Genomic DNA, 12,655 nt, shown 5'->3' with positions numbered 1-12,655 from the left:
AACTAGCAGATGGAAGATTTCTCTCTCTCGCTCTCCCTCTCCCTCTCTCTCCCATTTGAATAAATCAGTTTTAAAAGCAAAAGAACCAGGACATTCCCAACAGTGATGTTGCTCAAACTGGGACTTGGCTCCTGATGGCTCACCCTTCTCCCATTGGGGTGAATGGAGAACTAGGTTGCACACATACATCCTTAAAAAGCAAACCAGGGGCTGGGAAGACATTTGGCCTAGCAATTAAGATGCTGGTTAAGACGCCTGCAACTCATTTCAGCGTGTGTGGGTTCCATGCCCACCTCTACTCTTGAGCCCATGTGTCACTCCTTCTTCCTGCCAATGCAGACCCTGGAAGGCAGCAGTGATGGTTCAAGTGGTTGGGTCATCCCAGATAGAGGCCATTGCAGGCATTTGGGGAGTAAACCAGCAAAGGGGACTGCTCGCTCTCTCCAAGTAACACCTTGACAACAGGAACTCCATCCTGAGCACTTGAGACTCCATCTTGAGAAAGCACCCCCACCCCACTCCACCCCCACCCTGTGCCATGAGACTCTGGTCTGCAACTATGCTCTACAACACTCAGACAATAGCAGTCACACTTGGCAAGGCATAGACACCCCCTAGCATAATCACTCAAGCTTAAAAACAGATGGGCGTGGGGCCGGCGCTGTGGCATAGCAGGTACAGCCACCACCTGCAGTGCCAGCATCCCATATGGGCGCCGGTTCATGTCCCGGCTGTTCTACTTCCAATCCAACTCTCTGCTATGGCCTGGGAAAGCAGTGGAAGATGGCTCAAGTCCTTGTGCCCCAGCACCCACGTGGGAGACCCGGAAGAAGCTCCTGGTTCCTGGCTTCAGATCGGCACAGCTCCAGCTGTTGTGGCCATCTGGGGTGTGAACAAGCAGATAGAAGACCTCTCTCTCTCTCTCTCTCTCTCTCTCTCTGCCTTTCCTTCTCTCTCTGTAACTCTGACTTTCAAGTAAATAAATAAATCTTTAAAAAAAAAACAGTTGGGTGCCACCTGGGTTAATGTTAAGACTGTAATTTGTCTATTGTCAAGATTGTAATTGATATTAGTTTCTCATAGGCCTTATGCCAGCTTGACCCTAGCAATCATGTATTCCCCACCCCACCCCCACTCCAATTTTGTGGATTTTGCCTTTATAAACCCTGTTGCTTTGGACTTCGGAGTTGGGAGTTCTCTAGGGCATAGGGAATAAGAGCCCACTTTCGGCCACTAGCAATAAAGGACCATCAAATTTTATCATGTGTGGTGCTCCTTTGTTTGTACTTGCTCAGCTACATCTCTCTCTCTCTCTCCCTCTCTCCCTCTCTCCCTCACTCGCTCTCCCCCTCTCTCTCTCCAATAAAATAAAATAAGAGAAGATGAATAATCCCAATCCTAGCTATCTACTTATATCTACTGATATCCCAATTTTAATATAAAATGTCATGCAAGGTGTCTCAAAATGTCAGCCACCACAGATGTAGAGATGTGGGGTATTGGAAGGTGGTGTTTACCTTTCTTAAATTTTTTTGAGATATTTCTCTTTTTTTGAATATTTTATTTATTTATTTGAGAGGCAGAGTTACAGAGAGAGAGAGAGAGGGAGAGACAGAGAGAGAGGTCTTCCATCTTCTGGTTCACTCCCCAAATTGTTGCAATAGCCAGAGCTGAGCCAATCCGAAGCCAGGAGGCAGAAGCTTCTTCTGGGTATCCCATGTGGGTGCAGGGGCCCAAGAATTTGGACCATCTTCCACTGCTTTTCCAGGCCATTATTAGGGAGCTGGATTAGAAGAGGAGCAGTCGGCATAGAATGATAATCCCTTTAAGTAACACTCTGACCTCAGAATCGGCCCTTAAGGAATTCAGATGTGGCTGAAAAGCCTATGAGAGCATTTCAGGCATGGAAAGCCAATACACTGTGGCAAAAAAATCCCTACATGAAGGATCTCTGTGAGTGAGGCCCCAGTGTAAAGAAAGAGCCATCAAAGGAGGACATACTTTTCTCTGAAGGGAGGAGATAATTTCTACTTTGTTTATGGCCTTCTCCAAATACTTACAGAGTTTGTGGTCACACAAGGCTTCCATAACCTTGGCAGCTCATGAAAAGAGCCTCAGGTGATCAATGACATCATAAATAAGAGTGTTAATTGCTAAATTAACAACAGGAGTCACTGTGCACTTACTCCCCATGTAGGACCTCTGTCCTTAATGAGTTGTACTATGAAAATTAATTGCAAAACTTGTTCTCAAACAGTACTTTTATATATTGTGTGTGCATGGGTGGGTACAAATTGTTGAAATCTTTATTTAGTATAGAGTTGGTCTTCTGTATATAAAGCTAAACTAAAAATGAAATCCTTAATGAAGAATGGGATGGGAGAGGGAGTAGGAGGTGGGGTGAGAGTGGGGGTAGGAGGGAAGATATGGGGAGAAGAACCCTATATTTCCAAAGTTGTACCTAAGAAATGTGCATTCATTAAATAAAAGCTTTTTTTAAAAAAGGACGAGGAGCAGCTGGGACACGAACCATTGCCCATAGGGGATGCGGGTGCTGAAGGCAGAGGCTTAGCCTACCTTTTTAAGAGATAGCATCAAGAGAGCCAAAGGTGAGAATCATTTGGGCAAAACTCGTGAGATAGCTTTCTTTCCTCTTAAGTGGATGCCTGGCAAGTTCACTCCAAATAAGCTTTCATAGCTCAGTTTTTCTGTTGACACGACCCACACATTATAGGAATTTGGACCACAGGAAAGGGGAACAGAACAACAGTGGGATGACAGCGACCTGGCACCTGTCCCAGCTGAAAGCAACATAAAACTTCATCCTCAGTGGTTTCAGCAAAAGAGAGGGCATTTTCTCACATAACTGACAGCTCATGGGTGCAGCACGATTCAGGACTTAAACACACAATGTCCCCTGAGTTATCTCCCAGGTCTGCTGACTCCGCATTGACTCCTGGTCCAGGCTGTCCTTGGGGCCGCCATGGTTTCAATCTTGGTGCAGTCATTCCCCCTTTATCCTCAGGGCACACATTCCAAGACCCGCAGTGAGGGCCTGAAATTGTGGGAAATACCAAACCCCACATCCACTGTTTTCTCCTACACATACACACTTGGGATAAAGTTAGAAATCGGGCATAGTAAGAGATGAGCAATGATAACAGATCAAATAGAATAATCATAATGACATACTGCAGTAAAAGTTGTTTAAAACTTAGATTGTAGGGCTGGCATTGTAGCATAATGGGTTAAGTCACTGCCTGCAATGCCAGCATCCCACATGGGTGCTGCTTCAGGTCCCAGCTGCTCCACTTCTGACCCAGCACCCTGCTAATGCATTTGGGAAAAGCAACAGAAGATGGTCCAAGGATTTGGGCCCCTGCGACACACATGGGACACCTGGAAGAAGCTCCTGGCTTCAGCTTGGTCAAGTACTGGCTGTTGCAGCCATCTGGGGAAGAGCTCCCTTCTGGATGGAAGAGCTCTCTCTTTCTCTCTCTCTCTCTCTCTCTCTCTCTCTCCCTCTGCTTCTCCCTCCCTCTCTGTTAACTCTGACTTTTAAAGTAAAATATATTTTTTAAAAAAACTTACAATTTGTGTATTTCTAGAATTCCCCATTTATTTCTGGAATTTTCCAGACCACAGTTGACCACAGGTAACTAAAATCATAAATGTGAAGCCACAGACAAGGGGCACTGCTGTCTGTCACAACAGTTGGCTTGACTGAAAGCAGCCACCTCACTGAGAGGCCTCCCCAGAGGCCTGGAGAGGGGGCATTGGTTCCATCTAGATACCCAGACTCCCAGTAACACCTGGATGACTGGAAGACTCTCTTACAGGTCACTCGTGTCTCCTGAATGCATCCCCGGCCTCTCGTGATCCATTTGACCCTGTGTTCCGGAGTCAAATGCACCTTTTCTCTTTATCCCCTTTACAGGTGCCTGCACTGAAAGAGGGCCTCGCCTGTTGCTCCCCCGAACACTTACACCTGAGCCAATCCCCTCTCTCCTGCTCATCTCCTGTTCATCAAAGGGCTTAGGAGGTTCAGAATAAAGCAAGCTGAGTCAGCCAAATCCCTGCCCTTCAGACCAGATTGTAGTCCTGCTTCCAAAAAAATTGTCCCCTTTTTATCTTCTTTTTGTGAGTCAAGCTCACCATTTACAGAACACGGTGCTGTTAATTGCTGCAATGACGGCAAGAGTAGCTTTAAAGGTATTGTGCTTTGCAAAAGGGCCAACAGGGAAAACTCCAGTAACTGTTGCTCTGGGGACGTTTAATAGGTTTTTACTTTGCAATGTGTTCCATTCCTACGGCGTGCTTCCCGCTACTCAGTTATGTTTGTGTTGACCTGTTCATCGACAATGCAAGAGAAGTTAGGGCAATTTTCTATCTAGAATTTCTATTTTCACCAAAAATCTAGTCTAGCCTGATGAATCACGCCCATGCACTCATTCACATTATTTATCGACACAATACAATATGTGGTAAAAAAAAAAAAAAATGAAGTTGGGAGCTGGAAAGAACTGATTTCAAGTTCCTTCTTGGTCTCTAATGAACTGGGTGGTCTGGGTTGGGAGATAGTTATTTAATCTCTTTGAGCATCATTTCTCATATGCTTTTCAGAATTCATCAAGATGACAATGTTTGGAAAGTACCTAGCACAGCACCTGACATGTAAAAATTAGTTAATGCATGTTCGTGTCAAGGGTCTACCGTGTGACAGCTACTAGGCTAGACTCTGGGCTACAGAGATGATATGTAAGCAATCCCGAAAAAAGTCAGGGGAACATTAACTTACTTTTTTTTAATTTGAAAATCAGAGTTACAGAAAGAGAAAGAGAGGGAAAGGGAGAGACAGACACAGAGAGAGATCCTCCACACACTGGTTCACTCCCCAAATGGCCACAACATCCAGGACAGGGCCAGACTAAAGCCAGGAGCCAGGAGCTCCCCCAGGTCTCCCACATGGGTGCAGGGACCCAAGCACTTGGGCCATCCTCCACTGCTTTCCCAGGTGCATCAGTAGGGAGCTGGATCCCAAGTAGAGCAGCCAGGACTCGAACCATCACCCATATGGGATGCCGGCATCGCAGGTGGCAGCTCAACCCAATACACCACAATACCAGCTCCTGGAAAAATGAAATTAAAGACAAGCTTATGTTGGTGCCAAAAATGTTGAAATCTATGCATAGCTTTTCCACAATATTCATTTTACATAAACTTTTTAAAGACCCTTCATATGTAAGGATTTCAATATTTTGGGCACCAGCAAAACTAATCTTTTAATTCCATTTTCCATGAACTTTTTGAAGTGCACATACATATCAGCAATATTAAAATGAGATATGATATTAAAACAAACCTAGTCTGTTCCCCTAGGAAATCTAAAATCAGAGGGTGGAAGGTACTTGCTCATAGTTAGTGTGGCAGGGCTGGAGTGGGACTCAGACCCTTGCTTCTGCCTTGGTGTCCAAGTTTCCAGTCCCTGTTAAGACGGCTATAGATTGGCTAAGATAAGCAGACGTGCAAAGACTATTGCTCAGGCTATGCAGATCTGAATTGCACTTCAGGTTAAATTCTTAAACCCGCCCTGGTCCCCAGTTGCTGCCTGATGATACCCATGCAGCCACTTGCCTCTGCCGACTTAAAATTGGTGGCTAGAAGGTCTGTGGCTCCCAGCCCAGCTCTGAAATCATGTCCTGTAGCAAGTGGCTGATGTCCAGGGCCCCTCAGAGAAGGCAGGGCAGATCATAATCACTGATTAGGTAGGAAGGCAGGTCAGCAAGGGAGGGTGCCCATGTCCCTGGCACAGAGCTCTGTGGATGGTGGGTCTATCTTGAGTCTCATAAACACCATCCAATCATCTAATCATAATTATATCATGCTCACCCCATCCGAGTCCCTTGGCAAGGCCCTAAGTGCCCCAACTTAGATCCAGGATCACAGCCAACTCTTGATGCTGCCTTTCATTTGTTTTGGCTTCTGGCAGGGAATGAGGGATTTTTAATTCCAGTCCAGATGGGTGCCAGCTCTCCAGCAGAGAATCGGCCAGGCACTGACACAGATGCCTTGGGAGCCAGACGGAGACCACGGCCAGGGGCAGACTCTTCCTACACAATATGTAGCCTATTGCACCTGGAGAATTTGGGACCCCGTTTCTTATACCTTCCCAAACCAAAAATCAGATTACCATGCAACTGTGAGTGTAGAGAAAGCCGGAATTCTGCCTTCAAATCTAATTAATGTAGGTGATGGGGTCCCAAAAAACTGTAGAAGAAATGAGAGTGATGGAGCTCCTCGGCAGAGACTGCCCCTTCTTTCAATCACACGTGGAGCCAGATTGAACCATTCGTTCAATAACTGTCTTTGCTTACCATGGAAAGGGAGTCACACAGTTCATGGAACAGGTGCATTATCTTTTAATTCCATGTTGCCATGGATCTTTGAAGCCCCTGCCTATGTGAAATTCTCCCCTCTGTGTAGCATCATAGCAGTGATCAACACAGCACAGGCACTACTGCCTCGGAGCTCACAGACCTGGAAGGACCACGGACAGAGGCACTGGAGCCTTCAACTGCCTGCTGTGAACTCCAGAGGTAGGGAAGTCACACTTAAAGAAGTGAGGTTTGAGCTGAGACCCTACCGCTAGTAGGAGCACTCTGGGCAGAGTGCAGCACACCCCAGACAAGGGGACCAGTGGGAAGGAAGGTCTCTGAAGAGGCCATGCATATCCATGTTAAAAAAGATTCTCACGGCAGTGATGGCTGCCATTTTTTTAGTGCTTATTACATACTGGTTACTTTACTAAGGGTTTTCAAAAAGTTCATGGAAAATATAAATCATGAAAAAAATTGTATAGATTTCAAAAAAAGAGAAAAAACCCTTTTTCATACCAAAATTAATTTGTCTTTTAATTCCATTTCCCCACAAACTGGGGGGAAATATATCTGTGTATATATTACTACTCACAATTTCTTTGCTCATTCACAGATTCATAAGCATTAGTTTGTTTCCGTATCTTGGCAATTATCAATAATGCTGCCGTGAACATGGAGGAGGAGATACCTCTTCAAGACAGTGATTTTATTTCCTCTGAATATAAACCCAGAAGCAGGATTGTTGGATTATATGCTAGCACTTTTGAATTTTAAAAGAATCTCCATACTGTAACAATTTACATTCTCACCAACAGGAGACATGGGCTCCCTTTCCCCAATGCCCTTGCCAACTTCATTATCTCTTGTCTTCTCTGTTAATACAACAGGATGTATGAATTTGTTTTCTTTGTTGCTTTATTTTTGTGTTTATTTAATAATTTAAAGGCAGAGAGAGAGTGAGAGAGAGAGAGAGAGCGAAAAAGAGAGAGAGAGAGTGATCTTTTGGTTCACCCCACCCGCACCCCAAATGCCCACAACAACCAGGGCTGGACCAGGCCAAAGGCTGGATCCCAGAGTTCCATCTGGGTCTGCCTTGTGGGTGGCAGGGGCTCGAGTACTGGAAGCATCAGCTGCTGGCTCCCAGAATGCACACCAACAGGCACCAGCAGGCAGCTGGGTTGGAAGTGGAGTAGACTTGGTCCTTGGCCCTCTGATGTGGGGTGAGCTCCCCACGCAGCAGCTTAACCTCTGCACCACGATGTCCACCCCCCACCCCCATCCCTTATCATAGCCAACATCCTAACAGCTGTGAGGTGATATCTCATTGTGGTTTTGATTTGTATTTCCCTGCTGATTAGTGATATTGAGCAACTTTTCATATACCTGTCAGTCATGCCTATGTCTTCATTGGAAAAATATCTGTTGGGTCCTTTTGTCCATTTTTCAATCAGGTTACTTGTCCTTTTTTTTTTTTTTTTTTTGTAGCTGCATGAGTTGCTTATATATTTTGAATATCACCTCCTTGTTAGATGAATGGCTCGCTAATGTTTCCTTCCACTCTGTAGGATGACTTTCCATTTTGATGATTGTCCCTTTACTATGTAGGAACTTTTTACTTTGATATAGTCCCACTGGTTTGTTTCTGCACGGGTTGCCTATGTTTTTGGTATCATATCTAAAACATTTTGCCAAGTTCAATGTTAAGCTGTCTTGTGGGTATTCTTCTGGGGGTTTTATGGTTTAGAGCATTACATTGAAGTCTTTTTTTATTTGTGTGTGTGTGTGTGTGTGTGTGTGTGGCATAAGATAAATTCATTCTTCTGCATGTGAATGTCCAGTTTTCTCAACACCATTTATTAAAGGCACTACCCTTTCCTAACTGAGCATTCATGGAGTCTTTGTCAAAGGCGAGCTAGTGGTGGAGGTGTGGATTTCTCTCTGCATTCTATTTTGTTCCATTGGCCTCTGTGTCTGTTTTGATGCCAATATCACACTATTTTTATTGCCATCTAGAGATTTGTGATATAATCTGACATCAGAAAGTCCAATGCTTTATTCTTTATCAAGAATGCTATAGTGATTCAGATCTTTTGAGGTTTCATACAAATATTAGTACTATTCTTGCTATTCCTATGGGGGAGGAATGCCTTTGGAATTTTGATAGGATTGCATTGAATCTGTAGATCACTTTGAGTATTATAGACGTTTTGACAATATTACTTTTCCAGTTCATGAACATGGGATAGCTTTCCATTTATCTGTTATCCTCAATGTCTTTCATCAATGTGTTACAGCTTTTCAACAATGTGTTACATCAGTGTGTTACAGTGAACATATATTTCAGCTCTCATTAAATTTATTCTTTGGTTTTTAATTCCTTTGGACATTGTTATGTTAAATTCTTTTCTAGATAAATTCATTGTTAGCCTATAGAAGTACTACTGATTTTCACCTCTTGACTTTGTATCATGCAACTTTACTGAATTTGTTTATTAGTTCTAAAGATATTTTGTGAGCCTTTAAGTTTTTCTGTTTAGAAGATCAAGTCTTCTGCATAAAGAATCAATGCTATGTCTTCCTTTCTGACTTGGGTGTCTTCTACAACTTTTCTTTCCTACTTTATCTGGCTAGCAGCATTCCCAGGACTATCTCTAAGTAGAAATGGCAATATTGTACAATCTTCTATTGTTCCTGATCTTAAAGAGTTTTCACTTTTCACCATTCAGTATGTTGTTGTCTGTGTGCATGTAATATTTGGCCATTCTTAAACGGCCATATATTTCTTCAGTGCCTAATTTTTGAGAGTTTGTATCAAGAAATGATCCTGAATTTTATCAAATGCCTTTTATTCCTCTATTGAGATGATCTTATGATTTTTATCCTTCTTTCTGTTAATGTGTGTCACATTTATTGATCTGTGTATCTTGAGCCTTGCCTACATCCCAGAGACAAATATAGGACTTGATCATCATGCAGCATCTTCATAATGTACTATTCAATTCAGCTTTCTGGCATTTTGTTAAGAATTGTTAAATCTACATTCATCAGAGATATTGGCCTGTAATTCCCTTTTCTTATGGCGTCCTTGTCTGGCTTTGAGATCAAGATAATGCTGGTCTTACAAAATGAGTTTCAATGTATTTCAATGTATTTCTTCTGTTTTTTGGCAGAGCTTGGAGAGGATCTGTATTAATTCTTCTCTAAATGTTTGGAGGAATTCAGCAGTGAAGCCATCTGGTCCGAGATTTTTCTTTGCCGGGAAATGTTTGATAGCTGGTTCAGTCTCCTCACTCATTATTGGTATGCTCAGATTTTTTTTAATTTCTTCACAATTCAGTCCTGGTTTGTATATATCTCTTCTAGGTTATCCAATTTGTTGGGATATAATTGTTCACAGTGGTCTCTTATAATTCTTTGTATTTCTAAGAGATATCTTGAAAACAAATGTTTTGAATTCTTTGTCAAGCAATGCATGTATCTTCATTTCTTTGGGATCAATTACTGGCGAATTAATGTATTCTATTGGCCATGTCATGTTTTGGTGATTTTTTTGTGTTTTTTTGGCATCTTGCATTAGAAGAAGCCGTCACTTCCTCCTCCAGTCTTCCAGCACTCAGGATAGAAACATCTTCACTAGTCATCAGGGCTAGGGACTCTAGGTTCTGTACGAACTTTTGTACGGCTGGAACAACTCCATACCTCCTATGTCTTGTTGGGGAGGAATTTCTTAAGATTGTATCTCTTCTCTCCATCCTGCAGAGAAAGGCTGAGTATTGAGAGTCACTCATTTGCTTTCCCTAGGACAGTGCCTTGAAATTCTTCAGTTGTTGTGCCTTCTCTCAATTCTGCAAAGTACAGCCAGTTGACTCCATGTTCTTGCAAACCATCTGCCAAGGTGTTTGCTACCATCTGGGAAGGGGAGGCAGCCATAGGTTCCAGGGTTAGGGGTGAGACACACAGAACACTGGGCACACTCGTAGCCAGGTGGAAAGTTCACAGCTAAGCATTCTAAGAAGCTCATCAGTGAGCCTCCTAGTAGAGTCTGTGGAGCACTTGGTAGGAGGCACAGCCCTTAGTTGACCCTTAAATTCTATTGTTTTGAGTTTCTACCTCTCCTCCTTGCTCCTGCCCTCTCCCAGCCCTGGGGATCTTCTTGGTGTTCTGGGTGAGATGAACAAGAAATGAGCCTCTTGCGTGGTGTCCTGCATGGCTGCAGCAGCTGGTAGCTCACTCGCTGCACTTCCACCTTCCTCCATGGGAAGAGCTGTGGGCCAAAGGAGTCTATTGCCACAGAGCTGTGCTGCTTTATGGATCACATGGGTGAGTGAAATGATGCTTCTTAACCTCTTCAGTGTGTCTGTTCTTGGCTTGATTGATTTCTTGCTCTGACAGTGTTTGAGATTTCGCTGCTGGACTCCCAGACTCACAGAGGCACACACACCCATAGGTGGTTATCATATCAAGAAACAATGTTATTAAACTCCAATTATCTTTTCACCAAAATGGCACTGAAGGCAAAGAAGGAAGCTCCTACCCTCCCCCACTGAAGCTACAGCAAAGCTTTGAAAGCCAAACAGGCAGTAGCAAAAGGCATCCACAAGGGCCAGTGCTGTGGCATAGCAGGTAAAGCCGCTGCCTGCAGTGCCGCATCCCTTGTGGGCGCCAGTTCAAGTCCCGGCTGCTCCACTTCTGGTCCAGCTCCCTGCTATGGCCTGGGAAAGCAGTGGAAGACGGCCCTAGTGCTTGGGCTCCTGCACCATGTGGGAGGCCCAGAGGAAGCCCCAGGCTCCTGGTTTCAGATTGGCTCAGCTCTAGCAGTTTCGGCCATCTAGGGAGTGAATCAGTTGTTGGAAGATCTCTCTCTCTCTCTCTCTCTCTCTCTCTCCCTCTCTATAATTCTGCCTTTCAAATAAATAAATGAATCTTAAAGAAGAGAGAGAAAGGAAGAGAGAGAGAAAGAGAGAGTGAGAGAAAGGAAGAGAGAGAGAGAGAAAGAACCACAGACACACACAAAAAGAAGATCCCCACTGCACCCACATTCTAGGGACCCAAGACGCTTTGGCTCCCAGGGCACTCGATATACCCTTGGAAGAACACTCCCAGGAGAAGTAAACTTGGCCACTCTGCCATCATCAAGTTTCTCTGATCACAGAGTCTGGCCTGAAGAAGACAGAAGACAGCAGTGCACTTATGTTCACTGCGAGTGTCCAAGCCAACCGGCACCAGCTCACAGGCTGTGAAGAAGCTCAACGCTATTGCTGTAGCCAACACCAATACCCTGTTCAGGCCTGGTGGAGAGGAGAAGACGAGTGTCCCACTGGCACCTACCTGTGATGTCTTGGTTGCTGCCAACAACGCTGAGATCATCTACACTGAGTCAGGCTGGCTAATTCCAAATGTACGCATTTTTACCATTCAAAAACCAAAACCTCCTATTCTTCCATCTTGTTTGGTCACTCTGTCTCAGACAGTTTTCAGCCACTTGTAGCAGTGTGCTGGAGCCGCCCAGAGGGGCTCATGAGAGTAAATTCTCTTCCCAACCCCACATTCAGTGGCCTCTTGTCGGTACCTGGCAATCATCTATGTTGTAAGTATTTACACTGTAGAAATCAGAAAAATTGTAAAGGAAGGCATTTTGTTTTGTTCTTCATAGACAGCCACTTGTTACACATGTAGCAGCCCAAGGCAGTAAGTGGAGGGCTGGTTCCTGCAGCTCTCTATATCCTGCACGCCTTTCTCTCGGATGCCCATGCAGAGCAGAGCTTTCCACAGTGGAGTGTTCAGAAGAACCACCTCTAAAAGCCAGACCTCTTGTAAGGATACTTATTGTTGGGCTCATGCCTCTCTCCCGCTCCAGCTAATCCAGGATGATCATATCCTGAGATGCTTCACTTTATGACATCCACAGAGATCCTTATGCCACGTTAGGCCACATTCCCAGGTGCCAGGAATCAGGACTTGGGCATATTATTTTGGAGGCCACAATCCAACCTACTAAACCCATATGACCTGTGTCTAAATATTTAAAAGTTATAAATCAAGCTAACAACCTGGCAGATGACATATCTTTCATCTTCACATTTATACCACCACAATGACAAAGTTTCAAAATATGTGCGAAACTCTGGTTTCATATGACCAAAAATAAAATTTCAAGGTTGACTGAATCTAATCAACATTGTTTATCTGTAGGTGACCTATGGATACTTTGATAATATTTGGGTGAGTAATAAAGGTGCATGTAATTCATAATTATTATAAATGTACTGCATGAAGCT

Source organism: Oryctolagus cuniculus, chromosome 4 (assembly GCF_051225735.1).
Source record: "Oryctolagus cuniculus isolate XC-2025 breed Fujian yellow rabbit chromosome 4, ASM5122573v1, whole genome shotgun sequence".
Classification (NCBI taxonomy): Eukaryota; Metazoa; Chordata; class Mammalia; order Lagomorpha; family Leporidae; genus Oryctolagus; species Oryctolagus cuniculus.
Note: the sequence above shows the minus strand (reverse complement) of the source record.